Source organism: Drosophila kikkawai, chromosome 3L (assembly GCF_030179895.1).
Source record: "Drosophila kikkawai strain 14028-0561.14 chromosome 3L, DkikHiC1v2, whole genome shotgun sequence".
In the NCBI taxonomy this organism is placed as follows: Eukaryota; Metazoa; Arthropoda; class Insecta; order Diptera; family Drosophilidae; genus Drosophila; species Drosophila kikkawai.
The window spans coordinates 4950186-4972160 of NC_091730.1; the positions used below are offsets into that span (position 1 = coordinate 4950186).

General features: G+C 38.0%; 1 protein-coding gene across 3 annotated transcripts in view; it reads left to right on the top strand.

Moving 5' to 3' along the window:
• Nucleotides 1-21975, top strand: part of Nrt (Neurotactin) — a 30761-nt gene that overhangs the window by 1255 nt on the left and 7531 nt on the right. The window contains exon 2 of one of the 3 annotated variants that reach the window (XM_017174193.3): nt 14752-14887. The exons of 1 other annotated variant lie outside the window; for it this stretch is intronic. The gene's annotated coding sequence lies outside the window, so the exon portion shown is untranslated. Of the gene's footprint in view, nt 1-14751; nt 14888-17605; nt 18102-21975 lie in introns of those variants that run through there. One more of the 3 variants, XM_017174191.3, reaches the window with a different exon arrangement.

The following is a 21975-nucleotide window of genomic DNA, read 5'->3' on the forward strand; positions in this document are numbered from 1 at the left end:
TCAATAAAGTCGAATTAGCAAAGCAAACTCATTTTGTATTTATTTGTTATTTATTAAATTTCCATTAATCCTATTATTTGTTCCCCATTTATACTTGGAATTTTGGGCGCCTGCAAGCTCCCACGGGGATGCAATGTCAGTGGGAACAACAATGGCAAAATAAGAACAACAGTGCGAAACGAGGAAGTAATAAAAACAAAAGTAACTGTGCCGGGTGGAAAGGCGGTGAAAAATGTTTGGAAAAAGCGAATTTACGGCCCCCTTAGGGACACGCCCATTGCCATTACCAAATGTTATTGCATCAAAATGACTGGCGCTTTATTTCCGTTATATTTGTCTGTTGCCGCGGCAACCCTGGTTGGTTGCACCAAAAGCAACAACACAGCAACCCTGGTGCAATCACTTTAATTAAGTTACCTGGACTTGAGAAGCGAGCAGCAGACATTCCCATTTCAATTCCATCAACAACTTACCTTCCCTATGTAGTCTACAAAATTAACTCTTCCGAGAATCAGATTTCATGCCCCCTGTAATAAAAAAACAACACTCTTTGGTAACTTCTCTATCCCTCCGGGGTTTTGTTGGGGGATATCTAGGAGCTGCGGGGGACGATGACGAGCGTAAAACACTCAAAACAGCCAGAGTTGAAGATCTATTGTTGTCCGTACAGTGATTACTGCATATTAGGAATCGCCTATCAAGAATATACTATAATACATGAATCATGGATGATTTTTAATGCACGAAATTTTTTATTTTAATTTAATGGAAAAATTCAGTTTCTTTTACTAAAATCTGAAAACAAAAGTGCGGTCATCAAATTTCTATAGAATTCAAGATATCAGTCAAATCTTTTTATGAGCCATTACTGTACTGCAATTTCCTTGTTATTTTTTAGTTTCTTGTATTTTTTTTATGTCTTATTACGGTTGATTCTAGTTTTTTATGTAGCTGCCGACTGGGCTCTCTAACATTGCAATTCACTTGAGTTTTCTTTTTCGTTGCCGGATTGTGTCTACTTTCATTGCAGCAGAAACATCAGCAGCAGCAGCAACCGGCCTAAAGAAGAGGCAGAAGCAGAACAATGATAATAATAAAAGCCGTCCCTGGACTTTAACAAACGAATGCACTCAAGCGGCGCAACTGTTGCTTTATGTACTTGGAAAAAAATATAAAATTTTCTCTAGGAGATTCTATATATAAAAACCAACACTTTTTTAACTAAAATTTTCAGAATCCACGCTTATAATTGTCATATTTTAATGTAATAGTCTTGCATGAATTTCTCTATTTCTAAGTAGAATGTTATAATTGTACTTTAAAAGTTCGATAAACACTATTTTGATCGGTGTACATCCAGGTTTGAGGCCTTTCCCTCGTCATCATAGATGGTGTTGCCTTGTATATCGCTGCAGTCGTTGCTTTTGTTCATCTTTCTATCTGTCGGCCTCGTATCTGTATGTTATGGACTTCCAAGTTAATTGTAAAAACTGCACTCCGCTCTCAGTTCGTTACTATCGCTCTTTGGGGTAGATGGAAAGAGGAGAATACAAGCTTAATGAAGTTTTATGCGTTTCTAATGCTCAGCCAATTTGTTTTGATATTGTTTTTTTCTATGCTGCTCCTCCTACCTCACTACGATGATATTTCAATTGTGATAGATTTATTTGTTTAAGATTTTTAAGTGGATAAGGCGGGGAAATTAAGAAAAATAAAGGTTAATTAAAGTGGGTAGATAATAAAGAAACTAAAATATATAAGCTACTGAAGCTATCTGATTCTGGTTTATTATTTTATGATCGTTTTATGAGTGGTTCTTCCCAGGTTCCTTGATTTTTAAATAAGCCAGATTTCCTCTTAACGACTTTACAAGTAATAAAATTGTTTATGGTTGGTAAAATACAATTATCTATATATCACTTTGATGTGTAATTAGATATATGTTTATTGAACCATTTAAAATGAAAATTCCCCCTTTTTTCCTCCTCACCGTTCTCTTTTTAATTCCCTATTATCCAAGGAGCTAGTGCTAATCAAATTATGTCCCATCCAATTGGCCAGATGATGTCAAGAGCATGGTACTCAATTTCCCCCTCCGATATGTGTCATTTTGCATTTGAAACTATTTTTATACGAGCATATTTACCAGATTCGCTCGCGTGTGTTGCTGGCCCCCCTTTTTTGTACCCCTTTTTCTCGCGTGTCAGCGTTTGTCAACTCACTCTTCATCAGGGGCTGTTGCTTCTTCCAGAAAAAAAACAGAAGAAAAAAAAAAAACAGAGACAGGTCTGGAACATAACTTCATTTAATTACTGGCAACAACAAACTGCGGCGACAACAAGAATTCTCTGTGTCATAAAAAATTATATTACGCTTTTAGCTTGGAAAAATCAAAGTCTAGTAAAGAAGATCGCAGTATTTAATACCCTAAGAAACCATTATAAATTACAAATCCTAAGAAAACAATTAAATCTGAATTTAATTTGGTGTATCTTATCGGCTGGTACACCTCAATTTTAAAACTAAATTAGGACTTCAGGGCTGAGCTCCCTAAAAACATTAATAATTTAATATAAAAAGTCTCAAACATAATTATAAATTGCTAAGCTTATCTAGGTAAAGTAACTATATTTTAATTATATTTTTAAAATAAAGAGTAACGCGTAAAAAAGAAGATAGATTAAGATGTCGTGTGGCAAAGGAAGTGGGGTCATTGGAGTAATAGTAAGTTTGTAGAAAAAATAAGAAGGGGAATGGTTACAGTGTACAACTCGTTTTCGCTTGGCCACAATTTTGTTGTGCTTTTTTTTTCAACATTATAATTTCGCTTTGAATTACACACATTGCACAAACAGAACTCGAGTGAGCCAAGTTCATTGACTGCTGGCAACCAGAGAGCCTCGACAATAACCAGAACCCAACTACATACAACAATAGAGTCGAAAACTACACACATGCTCTCGTCGTATATAATGATTGCAACAAGTTTGCATAAAGCCAACGCGCTGATTATTTTAGCACTTATTAAATTTTAGCACAACGGCCAGCCGTTCCAACGCAAGTGGCAGCCATTGCCGCCTCATAATTATCATCGCCATAATCATGATCATCTCGATCTGGCGATCGAACAAACAGCAGCTGCATTCGCCTCTGTTTTTGCTTAGCTTCTGATTTTTTTTTCCAGCCACAAAAGCAACAACTCGGGGGCTCCTCGATCAAGTCAATTGCTGCCATTGGACTTGCAACAGAAGAGGAGATCCCCCATCAGTTGATAGAGATGAGGTGGGATTCTAAGATGGTCACGGATTATCAAGAAGTTGGTTACAAAAAATTATTGGAATAGCCACATATTTATAGATATTTATTATATAATTTATATGTACTAACCTGTAACCTTTTTTTTATGGGAAATATTTTAAAAGTTTCTAATTATTATAAAATCCTTTAATTTGATACAAAAGTAATCAAAAAATATTTCTTTTTTAACCATTTTTAAGTCTTCTAAAAGTGACTGAGATCGGTCATCTCTAACTTGGTTGTTCATATGCAAAACTCAGAGCCGTCGTCTCGTCTCGTTTCTTCGGCTGTCTGTCCACTTGTCCGTCCGTTCGTTGTCCAAATGTCCGGACAATGCCCGCCAACTATTTTACACGCCATTGAATTACACAAGTGGGGGGAAACTCGGAGGAAGTGCAGCAGCAGATCCCAGTGGTGGAGAGTATGCTACCAAGTGCTGGTCAACATGTGATGAAAATGTTCCTCGTGGCATCGGCAGTTGGGATGCAGTTTGGGTGCAGTTTGTAGGTGATTCGAGCAGCTCTCCCGCACTGCTGAATCGAACGATCCCGCGAGATGGTTTCTGCAGATGGTTTTTGGCTCTACTGGAGGAGGGTCTTTGCTGCCTCTCACTATCCCATTGATTGTGGGATTAAGACAGTTCCTGTTCCAATTGCTGGTTGTTGTGCGATCCCTCCCATTTCCAATCTCCCATTGAGAGGACACCTAGGGAAATATTGAATACTTTTTAAAATTAATTACAAATATTTGAATTAATTTATTTTTGAAGCAGTTGGTTTTTATTTTAATATAAAATATAATATTTCGTTTAATTTAATTTCAATTATTTTCTAGTTTTTCCACTTTATTGATTTACTTTTATTTTTTTGAGTGCATCCCCATCACATCCCGTGTGTTGTCCTATTGTGGCTCGTTTCCTGCTCTTGCAGCTCTTTGTCTGCGCTATTCTGTTGCCATCCTCCTGCCCTCCATCGGTGCTGCTGCTTCTGATTCTGCTCCAGCATTTGTGTCTGGCCCCGTTTCCTTTCACAGGCTGCGTTGCGTTGGCAACATCATCATTACCTGGCCGCAAAAAATAAAAAGCGAGCAACGGCAGCAACAGCAACAAAACTGAACCATTTTTCAGCTTTTTTCCGTTGAGTTCATTCAACTGGCGCCGCCTGCTGAGATTTCTTCCTCCTTCAGCCGGGCAAACTTTTGTGTGTTGACAACTTACAGCATAAAAAAGAAAACCAAGTTAGGGCCCACCAACCCCACCGGCATCAGGAACCGCCGCTCTCCAGTTGATGGATGCAACTGTTGCAACTGTTTTGCTGGATAATCCTCCATTAAAAAGTAGCAACAAAAAAACGAAGATGAAGAAATTAGAGGGAGTAAAGTGACTGTCTATGTTCCCTAACTTTTATACTATAAATTCCTTACTATGAAAAGAATTTTAATATTTAACAGAAGGATTAAAAATCGTCCCTGCTTAGTTTCTTAAAATTATTTTATATTTTTTCAAGCTGTTCCAAACCTTCTATAATATAAAGTAGACTCCAAACTCTAACTCTAACGAAACGAAGAAAATAAAGAAAATATATGTTGCCTGGTGGCTTTGGCCTGGGGTGAAAATCGTGAGTGGCGGAGGAGCTTTCGAAAATGTGCCACGTTGCACTTGTTACTTTACTCCCCGCCGATTCTGAGCGGAGAGCAATCGTGTTTACCGTTTGCTGTTGCAGCCTCAAGATAATTTTTCCTTCTTCTTCTTTTGTTGGTGAAAACTGTGAAAAGCCCGGGAAAATCAAAGGAGAAGGAGGAAGCTGGAGCAGCCAGCTGCACCGCTCCGCCATCATCATCATCTACTTGTTGGTGCTTATGGTTTATGTAGGAAACGTGCTGAGTGCCAGCGTGGAAATCTTTAAAAATTGCTCATTGTTCTTTCCTTCACTGTCTCTGTGTGTGTGTGTGTGTGGAAAATGCAATTTAATTGCATTCTGCGAGGGATCGTACGTGGTATAAATATTATCAGCACCTTGCCATCCTCTAGAGTCTGAAGTCTGGAGTCTGGAGTCAATCAATTAGGTCTAGATCGCGCCGGAGCTTGTGTAATTGAAATGCCAGATGCCTGAGTCGACTCTGATGACCATGGCCATGACCAGGGATCAGATCAGGATTCAGTTCTAGCATTCTACTCAAAGGTAATTGGAATTGCCCTGTGATTTGTGATATATTCCACGTTGCTATTGTGCTGTGCAGGCATCTCAAATGTTTTAATTTTCTGCAGAACTTTAATAATTCCCATGCACTCAAGGCATTGGTCATTGACATTTGAGTTAAATGGAGACTTTGAGGAGGTCAAAGCTGGTTGATTCTGGTTGAAAAGGGAGCCAAGGAAGTGTACTTTAATGATATATTAAAAGCTTTTTTTTATACCAATCCCAACCCTATTTTATAAATTCTTCATCTACTTTAGTATTCTACTCCTTGCCTCTTCATATTCATTAATTTCAATTTCAAACTCGAAGCTAAATCGATTTTCTTTGGGGATTGTCACTTTACTGCTTCCGATTCCCATCTAATCTCCAAATACTTCCCCCAACTTTATAAATCATTTGTCATTGTGGGCATTTTTATGCCATTTGCCAAATAATTTGGCCACCCTCGGCAGTCGCAAATTATAAATGTATGTATGCTCTGTTGTCTTCCCCCCCAAAAAAGGAAAACAAAAGGGAACTATATGTCTATTATTCAAAAACTCTGCATGAACACAGACCATTAAAACCAAAAGTGTAAACCAAACAAGTTGAAACAACGAAAGAATTGCGAACGCAATAAATTTATTTACAATTCACGCACGACAACGCCACGAATCAGCCGCTATATCTCATCCTCGTTCCCCTGGATCTCTGTTTCCAATTTGCATATTCATGGAACTCGATACCAACACCCCTGAGCGCAAAAAATTTGAATTCAAATTTGAATTTTTATTTCATTTTTTTCCCTTTTCGGGTGGAGGAGGAAGGAAGAGCACGTGCTGGGGCTGGCTTGTAATGACGTCATTAAGTGTTTGGAGCTACCTACCAAACTGTAGCCAAAGTCGATCCCCAGCCGCTTTCCTAATCCATTTACACAGGAAAAATGTTTAAGAATTCTTTGAAAAATATATGAATTTTATACAAAATTTATTGATGCTTTAAAAAATTATTTAAGATATAGTTGGAACAATAAACGAGATAGATTTTTAAGAGGTGGAAAAACCTCTTTAAACTGAATAGAATATATGATTTAAAATTTTAAATCGTTTAAAAACTTTTTCATTTTTATTATTATATTTTATTATTATTTGTTTATTATTTTTTTTATTTTAAACCCTTTATTTTTATTTCTGTGCAGCTACCATTCTCTTCCTTACGGCCACGATCATTAATTCAAACGATGCGATCTTTGACATTTTTATACATTGCTAACCATTTTCCTAAAGCAATTTTTCCTAATGGAAACGCTTTTTTCGCTCTTTCTCTGATCGGATTTCAGTGGAAAGAAGGATGGCAATGGTGGCCATGGCCAATAGATGCAAAGATTAGAAGAGAAAAATTGTTAATGGTTATTTTTGAGGTAAAATAAATTTGTTCCAAGGAAAGAAAGAGAGAGAGGGAGAGGAAGAAGATCAAGAAAAGTCGTGAAAATCGTTTGCGGGATAATTGCTGATAGGCTGGCAGAAGGAGGAGCATCAACAGTTGGAGAGCAGAAGAAGCTGTAGGAGGCGGAGGAGTTGGAAATTACTTGACCCACAATCTGAACTCTGCTAGATTCAAACCAGAATCTAGGCTAAATGCTCTGGCAGAGAAGATTAACTTCTCTCTTTCAGCGATCCCTCTGATAAACTTCACCCTATAATTTAAGCAACAATGTTGAGTTTTAGATTAGAAAATGTAGTTACATGAGGTTTTTTCAGAGATTAATAATTTTTATTAAAGCTAGTTTACATACTTTCAAAAGCTATATATATATATTTTTTTTAATTTGAGCCTTGATTATGATATCCATCATTTTAACAGGAAGTAAAGAACACTAAACGGCTTTTTATTTTTAAGTCTCAATCAACTTGAAACCTTCTTACAAACAAAGTCTTACATTTTTTTCCAAGGGCATCCCAAATTTTCAGGTCAAACTTCAAGAGGGAATGCCATATAATTGCTGGTCAAAAGGGAAACCCTTTCCAAAGCGGAGATTGTCCAGAGTTTCAGGGTGCTGCTAATGATGACGTTCGTTCGTTCGTTCTCAAGTGTAAAGAGAGATTGAAATGCTTTTTTGAGCATTATTAACACACAGCATTCATTCTTAAATTTGTCATAATTGGCCATTTTATTGCGCCAACTCTTTTTATATATTTTTTTCCTTCTTTTTGTATTTTGTGGAGTGAAGCATTGTCATTCCATTTCTTCTTTCCATTCCCAGATTTCTGTGGGATTTCTTTCCCCCACACAATTTCTGTGTTTCTGGTTTTGATTTCCTTTCATCCTCACGCTCTGGGTCTTTGCGGTGTTGTCCTAATTTTGTATTTTCATTACAATTCCAACGAATTCCCCTCGGAAATGGAACAAAAAAAAGAAAATATTTTGTTCTGGTTTAATTATTTTTAGTCAGCGCAAAATCTGCCCTCTGTTTTGTTTATTTTATGTTTTGGCATTGACTTTCAATCTGGGTGGAAATTAAATGGCTTTTGCTGTGATGCTGATTTGGGTTCCTAATGAAACATGATCCTCCAGATCGTGCCAATACAAATAAAAATTAATGCTTGCGTTTTGATTTGAATACAGAGAGGAGATTTATTTTTAGATATGTCTGGTGATATCTAGGGTTTCTTAAATTTTAAATAAAACTAAAATATCACTATGCATTTCCATTTAAAAATAAATTTGTATATATCTTGGTATTTCTTTTATCAGAAAATATAAAAAATTAAAAATCTAAAGTTATGAAGTTGAATTTAATGCAAATTATTCCAATTTATCCCTCAATTTTTCTCTTCTTTGACACATTTTCTCATACAATTTCCCTTATTCGGCCCTTGATTTTCCCGTTTTCCCTGGGGCCTGTCAAACACTTCAACTTATAGCTTTCTGTGGCTCCTTCGTGACTGGCAGTGTCAGAGACTCGACTCTGTCATAAATATGGTCTCGATCGAACTTGGCCCTAGTCTTTCGCTTTAAGGTTTTCCAAACAATTGTGCAGAACGGGTGAGCTGGAGGGGAGTTCGGGACATGACTCTTAACGTTATCTTGGCTATTTCCCTGATTGATTGATTGCCGGCAACGACTGGCATCGGATCTGACCCTGAATGCGACTCTCTGCAATGGCAATAAAGCAGAACAGAAGCGGCAAACTGCTGCAACTGCTGCAGCTCAGTCGCAGATCAATCGCACACAAAAAAAACACTGCGCAATTTCAATAATTCACAAAAGGAAACGTCCATAACAGGGCCAGGGCAAGGGGCAGTTGTAATGGAAGAGGGAGGCCTCCTTTCAAGAATTATGGCTCTGTCAATGTCGAGAAGCAAGGAGGGGGCCAGGCGGGCAAGCGACCCCAAAAAGAGCTACCAAAAAAGGCAACTTCAATTTGAGTTTGGAAAGGGCTTTGTGAGGTTGAGGAGTAAAAGGGGGTTTTGAAATCCCCTTTTTGTACTCAATAGAGGAGCACCCCCGACTTTAATAAACGCATCGTTGCACAGACAACTGCCAATGAGCACAATGAGAAATGTCTAAAAATCGCAAGCCAACGCGATGCGATCAAAGTCCCCTTCAGTTACTAAACTCTTCTGTTTCTCTTTCTTCGTCCAGCCCACGAATGATCCTCCTTCCTAAAGTTTATATAAATGCACAGAAAAAAATATAAAGCTTGATAAGATATATAAAATCTTTATAGTAATAGCTTAAAATAAATAATAAAAGTTAGTATTTACTTAAAATATTACAGAAAATTCTTTGAGCTTTGGAAACATTAATCTTTATAATTTCTTAAATGTATATGTATAAAAAAAGTGATTTTTTGTATGCTATATATTTTTTCTGTGTCCATCATTGTCAGCCACATTTTGCAAGTTCCCAAGTTTTGCTGCTCCCATTTAAGGCGCAATGACGCTTCGCTCATGCGCATCACGCACACGACAAACCCCCACCTCCTCTCACCTTTACTGGCAGATCCTCCTCCTACTCCACCTCCTCCTCATCCTTCTCCTACTCCACCTCCTCTACTGCCGATTGCAGTTGCATTCCCTCCTGCACTTCACTTCACTCCAAGTGTCAACGGTGCAACATTGGCAGATGAGGATTGCGGAGTAGTGAATCCATTGCCCCAAAAACGTTTGGTGGGCGCGCGCTTAATCAAAGCGAATCGGAATCCGCGGAGGAGCATCAGGAAAATGCACGAACTGGAAACTCGGCTGAATCATCATCTATGTGAGGGAAGTAATTTCATGGGGTATATAAAGTCAATCTTAAATTGAGATCCCAAGTAATAAATAAAAAATTAAGGCTTTTATCCCAATAGGTCCTGAGTTATAGGTGATCGACCAAATAGATCTTATTAGTAATGAGTTTATGAGATCAAAAGAGGTCTCATAATTAATATTTTTTATTATAATAATATATTATTGAATTTTTTGAGGAAAGCTAGCTTCAGGGCTTAAATCCACGGTATTATAGCTTTCCATAATTTCCATTACACATCCGCCAATCAGCTGCTCTTCTTTTTGCTGCCTTGTCGGTTTGCTTTCGGCTCTGCTTCATTGCCACATTGATGCAGTTGCTCTCGGTTCAAGTCTGTTCCCCTTTTGCCTGGGCCCATTGCATTGCTGGTGACATTGACTGGCTATTTTTAAAATGCCGCATCTGCAGCAATTTGCAATGAAACTAAAAGAAATCTATGCCTGGCTCAAATGCTGTTTTTACACTGAGAAAATCTGAATACAAGTCGTTTATAGTAGTTATAGTTTATTTAAATAAATATTGATACAATTGATCAATTTGTTCGAACTATAGAGAAACCTTGATTAAATCGTAATTAAAGCTCAATATAATTTAGTTTTAAAGACAATTTAAGCCCCTTCTAATAGTGTTCATAGACTGAAACTATCTGGAATCACTGTACCTTTACCATATATTACTCTTTGAGTTGACAGCTTTGCGCTTGAATTGCCAATTTTTGCCCTGAACTTGAGAGCCATGCTCGAAAGCTGCAGCTGTGCTGTGCCAGGTCGTGTCAATCGCCGGTTGTGTGGGTGGATAATCAATTCCGCCAAGAGCTAAGACAAGGAGAGGCACACATTTTCACTCCTCCTCTAGTGTTTTTCCAACTCATTCTTCGTTTCGTTGAGCCTCAGGTGTTCTTTACATGTAACTGTTTCGCTGTCGTTTCCGGTCATCACTTGGCCACTTACGGATGTGAAAAGCCGCGCCCCGCCCCGTTGTCTTCTTTTATCTATGTGTGTTTCCCCCATTTGACTGACTTTTTGTTTGGTTTTATTTCTCGGCTCAACTGGATTCGACGACTCCCCCAACTCGAAACCCAGGGGCTCTGAGAGCTGAGATCTCGGGGCGACAGAGCGCTAATGACATTCAACACTTGAATATCTGAGCTTTGTCGGCCTGAGTTTTTATTATTTCTTATTTTTTATATCCAGTACTTGTAGAAGTCAGGGGTATGTTGTTTTAAAAAAATTATAAAAAAGATAAATAGATAACTCGGGACCTATTAGGTCTAAAACCTTGAATTTTGGGATGTTAGGAGTTCACATGTTAAGGAAAACATAAAAACATATAAACTTACCTTAGTAGGTACCCGATAGTCGAGACCCTCATTCTTCAGCCCTTCTTCTTGTTACTTTTGTTATTTTTTGTGCACGTGTTTCCAAGCAAAATTAACATTTAAATGCGCTCGCAACCGTTGGCTTTTCCCTTCGAACTCGCTGCACATCCGCCAAAGATTTTTAATGAAAATCCAAATGGAAGCTGACACCCAAAGTCCAGAAAGTAAACGATTTCAGGGCCACAGCCAAGTGTATTTTCAGAATAAAAATATAAAAAATCACAAAAGGAACTGCAGCCACCCACGCAGCGATGAGAGAGAACTTTAATTAAACACTCGCCGAGGACCACCAACGAAGACGATATAAAATGCAGAAAAAAAAACAAGAAAAGGAGCTGGGCTTATCCCCAGCGTCTTGGAAATATGAGTTGGCATTTGCTCTAATCAAAGTGCCAAGGAAAAATGTGAATCATGAGATACTTTGGCAGCCTTTTGCAGCGACAGCAGATCAATTTCCAGCGACAGATGTCGAATTAGGAATTGATTTTCTCTAGAGACTAGAGGAATAATCAAGTATCTGCAGGGGGCAAATGCATTTGTCCAAATAGAAATTGCAAATTGCATTTCTTCTATGATTTCAAAGAGGCATAAGAAGGGGGACTATCAAAAGATAATAACTAAAAAAAGATTACATTTAATTAAAGTTACTAAAGTACCTTTTCTCTGGCAAAGATACAATTATTTTTCTTGCCCGAAGTATGCAGTAAAGATGCCAAAAAGTATCTGGTTTTGGTTTCCCTGTCTCATTTCTTTTTATTTTATTTTTTTAATGACCGCAAAGTTCATTGGCACGCGCTCTGCACTGTTATTTTTTCCGCCGCTTTATTGTTTCTCCTTTCCTTGTTGGCAGCTGTCGAGGAATCCGTCTCCGTCAGATACTTTATCTCTATTTTCCCCTGGTCATTTGTCCATCTGGCCTGTAACTTCTTGTCTTCTTAATTTCGACTCGTGCAGCCAACAAAATGCGCCGCATCATCTTCATTAGTGCCGCCGCAGCATCTTGGTGCAAGATGATAAACCAATTGTACTTATATCTAGCTGTCGGATCGCCGATGGGCGTTTAATTGAAAATGTATTTTCGATTGCCCCGGCGACAGCTCTTAATTATGTCGAGTACCGGGGAATTGGGAATCGGGCAGCAGCGGGCATCGGGAGAACTGAATTGCATCTTAAAGATACTTTGCCCAGTGCTGCTTTGCCCCGCTTTGGCATTTTAAGCGGATAATTGTGATGTGCTCGGCGGCAGCACACATGGAAAAATAAGGCAAAAAGAAATTTGAAGGGCTTCCTTGAAAGCGATGGAAATGTCAAATGCCGCCCACACACAAAGCACAAAGCGTTGCAGATGAGAGATGTATGGCGATATATTGAAAGGAATATGGCCAATCAATATTATTAATATAAAAATCGATAATATAATATACATATATTTAAATTTCAGAGTTTATTTTATCGATAAAATATTTATTTTGTTTTAAATATAGATCGATAAATTAGTCACATTTACAAAGTTAATTTTATCGTGGATTTAAGTAATATTTTTACAAAATATTATCGAATGTATAATTTCGTTATCGATAGAAAATAAAACAATCTAAAAGAAATATCGTTGCCTGCTCAAAAACATCGATTTTATTAACAATTTATCGATATTTCGCCTTATTCCTTGTTAGATTAAAATCAGTATAAATTCAGTAACCACATATAATATTCTAAAATTCAAAAGTTTAAGATAGAAAGTAGAAATATTAGTTATTTATGATATATTTTTATCATCTCCATTAAAAGATACTCAGAACAACACACAGAGCGCGCCTGCAGTTGCTTACTAAACCTAAACCACAGATGCCAGCGAAAAATGTCGCTTTGAAAATCAATAATTTGGCAGTAAGTCAAAGCTTTAAACTGCCATGAGAGTGTGGGTGGGAGAACGTATCTGTATCTTTTGGCTGTATCTGTATGCTACACATTCTGCGTTAATCAAATCTTCCCTCCCCACATTGTGCATCAATTATGACGCATTAAATTCAACTTTGCCTTTGAGATACAATTTACGCATTCACCGAATTGTAGGAAGTCGGATATTAATAGAGCTTGGCCTGGGTCCCAACCAGAGTCGTCGTTTCTCCATCTCCATCCATGGTCCCATCCCATCTTGGTTTCGGTTCCATTCTTGCATGTATGAACGTCGCCCACACGGGGCATGAACCGAGAACCCATGCTCTTCCATGCTTTTTATGAAGGGGCAGCTGCTTTTGTAGCATTGCTTCTGATTCCAGTCAGTCCTGCTTTCCTGCCGCTGCAGCAGCCATGTCAATGTCAGACGCTCCTCCATCTCTGGGAGAATGCAGCACAGTGGTTGGAGTTATTTGGATAATAACTTGCCTTGAAAAAATCTTTGCGAATCTTGTAGGTTTTGTAAGAGTTTAGTTTATAAAAGATTTCAAATTTTATTATTATTTTATTTTTTAATAATTATTTTATATTTCTTGCACCACTGTAACAGCGACAGTTCTCGGTGTTAATCCGGCGCTGGCTTTCAATTGAAGTCGAAAGTCCCCGGCCTCTGTCTGCCCGCCTGCCAGCGTGCCTTTCTTATCCCATTGGGTAGGGCTTTCCTGTGCCAAGTTGAAACACTTTAAAAAGTGCAACGACTCGACTGACTTTATCCATCCTGCTGCAGAAGCTTGAGTCGCCGCTGGGGCTTGTCAATTGGAGTTCGCACTTCGGATGCCAGTGGAAAGTACCAACGAGTATCTGGCGAAGTAGCTGCGCCTCAAGTTGGAGATGCAAATGCCGATGCAGATGCAGTTGCAGTTGCAGAATGCAAGATGATGGTTCCCCTGTTCTTCTATTGTCTGCGATTATTTCCACTCACTTGACTCACACACACTCACCCGCGACAACGAGCCACTGTTGTTCTTGTCTTCAATTTTCCCTTTTTGAATGCTGCTTGGTGTTTCACTTTTTTTTTTTTTTGTATCTTTTTGTGTCACGAATAAGGGCATTATTCACTGAAGATTACTGAAGATTCGTTTTCGTTTTCAATGCCCATTTTGTGCATTTTGGTTTTTCATCTTTTGTGCGTTTTCACAGGGGCTCAACAGTGTCAATGGTCTGTTTTGATTGGGACACATTGACCCCCAGAGAGTTTAGTCATCTTAAGAGGGCAGTTGGGTTCCTTAATTAATTGTTGAGGAGCGGGAAAACTTCTCTCTAGGAAAAGTGAGAAGATGTTTTTCAAGGAGAGAAGTTTAGAGGGAAATAAAAATAACATAAAAAAAATCCTAAGGGAAATTAAAGAACTTAAAGTTTCTTAGAAATGGGATAGCTTAAAGATGTGGGATATCTCTGGAAGTCATCAACAAGATAGTAAAAAGAAATTTCAAATGGTTTGGACATAAAAGACTTATATCTTTTCTGTATTTTATTAAATAAAATATAAATTATATTTATACTCACTACCACAAATAAGGACTTAGCTCATACTTTTGAAAGGAAAGTGTGAGGTAATTCCATAAATTTTTATGATGACAATTCATATTATTAAAGATAATTGAAGTCTTTACTTTATTAATCCCTTTTATCCTTTAAATTTCCTTCCAGGTATGTAACTCTAATCTCCACCTTCGACTTAATTTGATCAGCCCACATTCAAAGTTCTGCATAAGTTGTGGCCCGGAGAAAGCCAGAGCCAGCCCTTTCTCGTCTTCGCCCACACACCTGGCCTGGCAGTGACGCAGTGAGTCTCCCTTAAGGTGTTTAACCTCGGCTGCCAAGAACACTTAAAAGCGTTTCATGTTTTATCTAAGAAGGCAGAAGAAATGGCGAACTGCTGGGGGAACTGATTCCATTAAGGGGGCGCCACAACACAACACAACAGCGCCTTAACACTTGCTGCGCCTGTTGTTCGCCACATGTCCCGCATCCCAGAGAGAGAGCGAGCCCAAATCCACATCCTTAGTCACCGCGCCCTGTGGTCTCCTCCCTTTTTTAGCTGGGTAAATAAAACAGTAACTTTTGTGGTTGCCCTCAAAGCAAGTGGGTGTAGTTGTGGAGTGGCTGTTGGTAAGTCCACAAAAGTTTCTGCTTTTATGTCCGAACATAATTTGCAACGGGTCTAAAAAACAAGACGAATTTTATGTTCAGCATTTATGCAGTCGACTTTGGGGCGTTTATGGGTTGAAAACAGAGCCGCACCCCCCAATGCGGCACAAAAGCCATATAATTGAGCTCAAACATTAAGCGGCTTTTCGGGGATTTTTCTTACCCCCCCCTGTAGTACATATTGAAACCGAATCATTGGTTGATTGAATTACATTATATCGTTGAGTATTTGGAGTAGAGAACTCCCCCGCCGAACTTCTTAAAGAAGGTCTCGTTTTCGGTTTCTGCTGTTTCCTGTTTAACCCCGCCCCCACACAAAAGGGAACGCAAATTTAAATTAAACTTGTTAATTATTCCATCGGAACAACCCACACACTCGAGACAAGAAGAACATGTGTTCATTTCATTCACTTCCTATGCTTCCTTCCTTTTACGTCCCACATTTTGCGGGTTTCCTCGATCCCAATGATGATCACTTTTTTGATCCTTTTCCGATACGTGACAGGCATGCGTCGTAACCCGATGCTACCTTTATTTTACTGTACGATTAATTTTCCTGCCCTATTTGCTCCGTTTTTCGGTTAGCAGATGTCGCCTAACATCATGTCTAATGAAATGCCTCGGTGGCTCTAGAATTAAATAGGGAAACCCTCATAGTTCGAGGGCGTGAAAGTTGTTGACAACATGTGGGCTAGGGAGCGGAGTTTACTAGATCGGTGAAGGAGGAGGAGGCAGCGATATACCATGCAGACCTATAATCCATTCACAGCACGTGTCGTCATGGGTGCTACTGTAATCATTCAAGGAGCAGACGTCGATATGCAATGATCTTTCGGAAAATAGAGAGTCCACTTCATCAGTAACCATCGTATTTTTTTTAGGACTTATAATAATAATTTATAAAAACTGTTCGTATATTTTGAATTGTTATTCCTGAATTCTATACACAGTTATCCATCTTATATAGATCCTTTATATTTCATAAATATAACTTCAACGCAATATTATACATCCGGGGTTAGCTTCTTATTTCCGGACTTCCTCTAGAATATTCCTGAATAATTCCGAATCTCCTTTGTTACGCATCATAGTTTTATCCATTGTGCCACCTAAGTTGACGTGAAAAATCATCAAATGTTTTTTTTTTCGGCATTCCAAAAAAGTTGTTTTTTTCTCAGGGGTAGGGAAGGGATATGACTGAACCCTGTGCCAAAACAAAAAGGGGTTATTGTTATTGCTGTGGTGACGCATCAGGACTTGGAATTTCCCTACATCTGCCAGCTGTGTTTTTGTCGATCGAAACTGCGCCTCAACACTTGCCAATTTTAGGCAAGTTTTAAAACGAGTTTCGAAAACCACCAAAATCCTGTATGCCGTATATCCTACCAACCAGTTTTCCTTTGTATCCTTTTTATAATTGAAAAACAGGAAGGGTAGGGAAACTTTAAACAACATAGGGATTACTCTCAAAGTAGAAGTACTAAAGAATCCGATAAAAGTATTAGATTAATCTACTCAAAATCGCTATAAAACTAAATATCTGATCAGTATTTTATCCATTACCCCACAGACTTGGTAATTCTTTTTAAATCTTACGAATGGTTTTTACTTGTAAATAATATACATATTTAGTTATAATATATGATATGACACACCTTTGATCAGACTTAAGATCCCCTTTCTTTATCATGAATCTTTTTCAAAAACACCATAGAATGTTTGGCACTTACTGTACAACAAAACAAAGCAATGCATGGAGACAGTAGTGAGAGAGCATCGCCGGGAGAGAGTAAGCGTTCAATGCTTTCCAGTGCATGCCACCCCTATGCGGGTGCTCTCTCCTGTTCCCCTTCTCCAGCACCTAAGAAGCCGGCTGTGTTTGTGCTTCCAGTCCAAGAGAGAGCCAGGGAGAGTGACAATAAGAGCGGGAGCATAATTGGAGAGCTATTTCCAGTAGTTGTTCTGGCGCTGCACAGTGGAAAATTTAGTTAGTCCATCGCCTTTATGATTCGGAACTGTTGAGATATTCTCCTACTCAGCTTCTTCTGTTAATAAATAAAATTATTAATATCGTATTTTATTAAAATGTGCTCTAAAAATAAAAAAGAAAATGGGACAATCCATCATCCATGGTTTTGTTACCTAAATTTTTTTGTTTAAATAAAACAGTTAAATTTCCCACTGTATGCTGCTTTGAGTGGAAAGCGAACGTCAGAGAGAGAGCATAGCTCTTACGTTTAGCTCGCTCCCTTACGTAATTTCCCCTTACGTTCTCTGCGTTGCTGGCTTACGTGCTTGGTGTCCAAAGTGGTGGCTGGCTTGGTTGTTGTTTCACTTACGTCTTTGCTCTTCTGAACGCCGCACGCTTTTTGCTCTGCTCCGGTTCGCCTCGTCTCTCATCGCACACCATCCTTTAAAACACACTCACACTCGCACCGAGTCGCCCGACAGACGCGGCGGAAAGAAAACAAATCGAACAAGGAATATCTTTTTATATTCCTATTGTGAATATTTCAAATAGTGCAAAAATTGATATTATTATAATCAAAAAAGCAGAATCAAAAAAGAATTTAAAAATAAACCGCAACTATTTTTGTGCATTTTGTTTTGCTCTCAGCATCCATCGAAAGTTTGTGTGTTGTTTGCCGAACGAGTGAATAAAAGAAAAACGCGCAATAAATCGCAGAAAATCTGTACGTGTGTTATACACACCTAAGTGTCCTGCAGGAAGGACCTCGGATTTTGGATTTCGGACACGACCCGCTCGGATTTACAAATTCAAGGATTATTAATTTCCAATTGTCAACGAGAATCACTGAAACACAGTGTGTGCGCGAATTAAAAAACAAGTAAGGATTAAAGTTTTGTGTACAAAAAATATAGTTCAATATGGAAAAATAATTACAAATTAAATAAATCTGTTCCATATGTCACAAGTTTAAAGGGATATAGAATTGTGTGCAATCTTTTCATGTCAGTTTACATTTTAAAAGATAAATTTAATTTAAAGTAAAGGGTTTTTGGTTCTTCATTAAAGTTTTTACTGAAAATGTAAATATACCGTGAAATTTTCGAATAAAAAAATTCTTTCTTAAGTTGAATATTTCGAAAAATAGTCCCAAAGTTCCACAATCGATGGCTTCAAATTTAAAACCGTCAAAAACTGTTCAATATAATCAAATAAATGTCTAATCCTCCAAAAGCCACAATTTATCAAAGAAAAATCTCACCAAAACAATTTAAATTGCTCTCCACAAGCAATCCGAAGAAACATTTTCTCTACCAAGCTCTTAATAAGATTAATGGCACTTCACGATTCATTGATATAATCCCCGAAGAACGCAGGCCCATCATCATCATCTTATGCGTCTTGGGGTCTAATGGCTCGTGTCAGCGATCTGACAGCTCTTTCCCCTCCCCTCACTTTTCTCCCCTTTTTTCGATCCTTTCTAATAGTCCGTGCCTTGGCTCCGGATGGAAAAAACATAACCATTTGACATAAATCAAAGTCGTCGCCGTGACAAATCCTTTTTGAACATTTTATAAACATAATGTGTGCTAATCCTCAAACGCCATTCGAAAGATATTTCAATCTATCAACATCCCAGAGAGTTGAGGATGGAGGAGTTGCTCCAGAAATAGACCAACCATCGGACCCTTTTGAGTCATTTGTATGCAGAGGCAGACGCCGGGCTGGAAAATAAATCCCCAAAAAAGTAATTCCGTAAACAAATGGGAAAGGAAATCGCTGAAGGGATACCGGGAAAAAGGCAATAATTCAATGATGAATTAATAGGCGCTGGCAATTAAGGAAGGGAGAAAAAAATATCCAAAGATCTCCAAAGAAAGTTCGAGTTGGCGCAGCTGCCGCTCTTCGATTCGCTCCAGAAACAGACTTCCGGGGAATACCGGACTAAAAAGTGAGGGAAACATCAACACAAAACCTAAGAAAAAAGAGGGAGCTGCAGGCGACTGAGTGGCAGGAGGGAAAAAGTGAAGATGCCAAGCTGACGCAACATTTGCATTCGGAAAGAGATTTATTGAGGCAACTCCCCCCTGGCTTTTCACGCCACTCCAAACAGCCAACAGCCAACTTCTTCCCCCAACTTCCCTCATTGTTTTGCCAAGATTTTTCAAAAGACAAAAGCCGACAGGCAGCCGCGATGATGATGATCATGATGATGATGTTTGATGAGTGTGCCACAGTATCTCATTTTCTCAGTCTTTTCTATGTTTAATCAAAAGTTTTCTTCTTTACAATTCAATTTAAAATTGTTGTTTCTTATGTAAGTTTTGCCGCTTTCACTTGAAAAGTAAACAACAATTAAGGGAAAGACACACAACGAAAGGAAATGCTACAAGAATATCAAACATAAATTTTCAACACTTTTTCAACTCTGAGATAAACAATCCCACAGAGTTTCCATGTCTCGAGTTCATGGTCAAACAGTTTTTTTTTTTTGGAGTTTTCATTTTGGGAAATTGTAAATCCATCAGCGCTGAGAACTTGAAAAAAGTCAAGTGCCTGGGATACGAAGAACCCCTCTCCTAAGTTGCTGACAATTGACTAATGAGGGTTACGAGAACCCCGAAACAAATCATAAATATTCTTTTTTTGTTGACAATCTCAATTGCCTTTGCTAGGAGTTTTTTTTTAGCCTCAAGGAATTCTCGGGAGTTTTCTTATCGGGAGGGAAATCTTTGCTTATCTTAAAGAAGGAGAGTCGTGTTGCCTAAGAAAATGTGCAATAAAATTGAGGGAAAAAGGAAAAATGGCTGGAAGAAAAATGCATAAAATGCTGTTCAAACATACCAGTTTATATGTTGTTCTACGGTTACGAAATGTAAACAAATATTAACAGAAAAACCAAAAAAAGGCAAGTGCAACTCAAGGTTGTCCCCTCAATATTTTCCGAGTTGTTTGTCTCTTGAGTGTAATTACAAATTCATAAAAATGCTTGTTTTTTTGAAGTGCAAATCTCATTTCCATTCTCCAATTCTCAACAGGCCCTGTCCCAGTGTTAGGCGCCTTCCTTCCGCAGATCCTTTGAGGTTTGTGGGACTCTTCCCTTTCTCTGGTCTGTTTGCTCGTTTACCAATTTCCGCTGTCTACCTGCCCCCGGAGATTATCTTCAGCCAGTGGAACGAGAAAAGACGACCAGAAAAAGGGGGAATATTCACATCACACGTGCATAAACCTTTGGGTTTTGCGGTTACTGGTTTCCTCATTTGTCATACACTGCAGAATTGGGGTATGATTTTAATATAAATATAGAATTGTTAGTTTAACAAATCTACTAAATTTGAAATTTTAAGAAATTACAAATTTTTCCAATTTTTGAAAATATTATAACCAAGTTAAAAAAGCACCAAATTCAATTCGGAAAGCAATTTTGTGCTAGTTTTTTCTAGGTTAACAAATCTGCATACTAAATTTAAAATTTTAAGAAATCCAAATTTTTGAAGATTTTTTACAATTTTAACGATGTAACCCCTTATCAAATTTTGAAAAAATGGCTTAAAAAAATATTTTCCTCCAGACATGGCTAGATCGATTCGGCTGTTAATGCTGATCAAGAATATATATGATTTATGGGTTCGGAAATGACTCCTTCACTTTAAAAATATAATTATAATCTGTAACGGTATAAATATTTCTTAGTGTACCTTATGCTTGGGTGAACTCCACTCCGCCTACTCTATATTGCCCCTTGTGGCCCCCTTCACCTTATTCTTTTGAACACGTGTCAGATCTGTTCATTAATCACCCCTCTTTTGATTGCCCGCGCGAATATGTGGCGGCTCATCATTTTCCAATCTCTCCCACCCTCGACCAACTTCAATAAATTGCCATGAAATTAACAAACTTGAACCAAAATACATACAGCAAGCACAACACAATGTAAGCATGATAGATCAAAACATTAAATGTTAATTTTAAAGTGGCTCCGGGGGATAGTCGGAGACCAGAAGGAGACCGTGATGTTGAGGAGGAGGCCCCCAATTCCAACCAAGAAGTCCATTAGCATGGCGTCCGGATGACAAATTGACTTCGTTAGAAGTTTTTGCGATTTCCCTCGTCGTCTCCGCCATCTCCTTTTCCGCCAATGGAAATTGGAGGCGCAAATTGAAAAATTATTTAGCCTGAGGTTATTGAATCTAAAGCGTTGATTGTAGGGATTTTGTAAGAGAGAAATACGTACTAGATACACCTAGAGATTTTATAGTCACGTAAATTTAATTGAATTCAGTTGAATTTTAACTTAATTTTTGTAGGAATAATGTGATAATATTATTACCTTATTTATTAGGAATAAATGAAAATAAAATAAAATTCTAAGATACATTATTTTGAAAAGTATTTCAAATATTTTTCAGTTCTAAAATATAAAAAATCCAAATCCAAATATTTTTAAAAATTTAATGTACCCTTAAATTGTTTAATTTTTTTTTTCAGATAATTTTATTCAAAACAATTTTTGCCTAAAATGTTACCAGATTTTTTGTTCTCTGTACGCACCTCGAAATTGCATTGCAATTATTATTTTGCTGTTTTGCTGGCTGTCTAGACAAATTTCCTCGTATATATAATTATAAACTAGAGTTTGCTGTTGCTGCAGGCTTAAGCGTTTTATTTATCAGCCGATCTTAATGTGCGGCCTGACGAGTGTCCTGAAATTGTTGGAATATCCTGTTTAATTGAGCATAAACGCAGGGCGCCCA